This window comes from Octopus bimaculoides, chromosome 7 (genome assembly GCF_001194135.2).
Source record: "Octopus bimaculoides isolate UCB-OBI-ISO-001 chromosome 7, ASM119413v2, whole genome shotgun sequence".
Classification (NCBI taxonomy): Eukaryota; Metazoa; Mollusca; class Cephalopoda; order Octopoda; family Octopodidae; genus Octopus; species Octopus bimaculoides.
In genome coordinates, this window is record NC_068987.1 from 56,656,637 (window position 1) to 56,658,328 (window position 1,692).

Below are 1,692 nucleotides of genomic sequence, written 5' to 3' on the forward strand. Positions count from 1 at the left end.
TATATATATAAATGATTGCTGACCACTACATTTATATTTTTTTTCTCCTTGTTTCTCTCCTTATTTCTTTCTGTGTTCCTTTCAGTTGAAGAGCGTAGCTTGAAACGTTAAAGACTTTCTCTATTACAGAGCGTTATACTAATACATCCATTTGTTGTTTACACCACCTGTCTTCATATGTTGTTTTTTTCGTACATTCTCCCATATATATGCATATATACCTGTGTGTGTGTGTATTTTGCTAAAATTAACTCCTTTTACATTACTTCATGTTTTATGATGAAAGAGCATTCATCACATGAAAAGTTTTAATGCAAAACTTTCAATGAACATGGAAAGTGTAGTCAATTTTAATTATAATAAACTTATTTAATGTGCCAGTATATTAGTTACTATTTACTTTGCTTGTATAACTACTTGCGAACATAGTATAGTACTCTTGTTCTCTCTCTATATATATATGTGTGTGTGTGTGTGTGTTCGTGTGTGTATTAATGTTTGTTTTTATGTCAAGTTATACATGAACAAAATTTAAATTAAACTCAAGGACAACTCAGTAGTTTTTAGTATAGTTCATATTTTTAATTTATACAAAGTAAAGTTTGACAGTGACTTGAAAGTTTTGGCTAATGACATTTCAATGATGGCAATCAAACCAAAATTTTGAAGTTACAGTCAATAAGCTTTTCTTTGTAAAAACTTATTGAAAATAGTTTGATCTGGTTCCAGACATCTTAAAGTTTTGCAGGCCTCTAACAGAAGTCAATCTCTTTCAGGTTATATATTACCAGATTTATAGCCTGAAAGAGATGGGCTTCTGTTAGAGGCCTGCAAAACTTTAAGTCATATAGAACTGGTTCAAACTATTTTAAATAATACATGTAACATCTACTTAATGTGTTGAGTGCCCTTATCTTCTGTTTGCCCTCTCGTTCATGTGTGTGTGTATGTGTGTGTGTGTGTGTGTGTAAAATGAAAGCGATGAATACAAAAGAAGACAACACAAGATGGACAAGTTTTAACAAATGTTGTATTAGTTTAACAGGTTAAAGGAAGGGAGAGAGTCTTGACATTTCAGACACTAGTCCTTCATGATAAGCAAAATATAGAAGGAAAATAAAGAAAGTGATTGAGTAAAAGTGGTTGGAAGAAGAAAAAAAAAGTGAGGGCTTTAGGGGGCTGTATGTATGTATGTATGCATGTATGTAAAAATGTATATATACACATATATTTCTATGTATGCATGTTCATATACATATTCGACTTTTTTTGCTATTTTTTGCCACTACCATTATATTGAAGGGGTTTATTTATTGACTCCAAAATTAGTATTTAAATAAGGCTACACTTAAAGAAAGTTAACAAAAAAAAACAAAACAGAAAACAAAATCACATGATTCTATTGTCCTCTGTGTAAATTTTCGTGTTATAATAATATCCAACAACCAGTGAAACAAAGAAGCTCTTGTCTTCCAGCATCTTAAGCTTCTTTAGGGATTCCTGCTGTAGCAACAGTTCCTTGCTTATTTCACACCATTATTCTCTTAACTAGTAAAAGAAAATAGAATCAGATCTGAAAAGTTATATAATAATTTAGTGACTAGTTTTAAAATTATTGTTTTCTGTTTGTCTGTCTGTCTTGCACATTCTTTTACCCATTCTCTCTCTCTCTCTCTCTCTCTCTCTCTCTCT

At 31.0% G+C, this 1,692-nt stretch overlaps 2 protein-coding genes across 5 annotated transcripts in view; one reads left to right on the forward strand and one right to left on the reverse strand.

Moving 5' to 3' along the window:
• The window catches only part of LOC106873894 (uncharacterized), a 161,052-nt gene that overhangs the window by 39,025 nt on the left and 120,335 nt on the right, over positions 1-1,692 (forward strand). The gene's annotated exons all lie outside the window — the stretch shown is intronic.
• The window catches only part of LOC106875820 (heat shock protein beta-1), a 72,426-nt gene that overhangs the window by 19,147 nt on the left and 51,587 nt on the right, over positions 1-1,692 (reverse strand). For 2 of the 4 annotated variants that reach the window (XM_014924105.2, XM_014924101.2), the window contains exon 4: positions 9-1,548. The exons of 1 other annotated variant lie outside the window; for it this stretch is intronic. The gene's annotated coding sequence lies outside the window, so the exon portion shown is untranslated. Of the gene's footprint in view, positions 1-8; positions 1,574-1,692 lie in introns of those variants that run through there. One more of the 4 variants, XM_014924102.2, reaches the window with a different exon arrangement.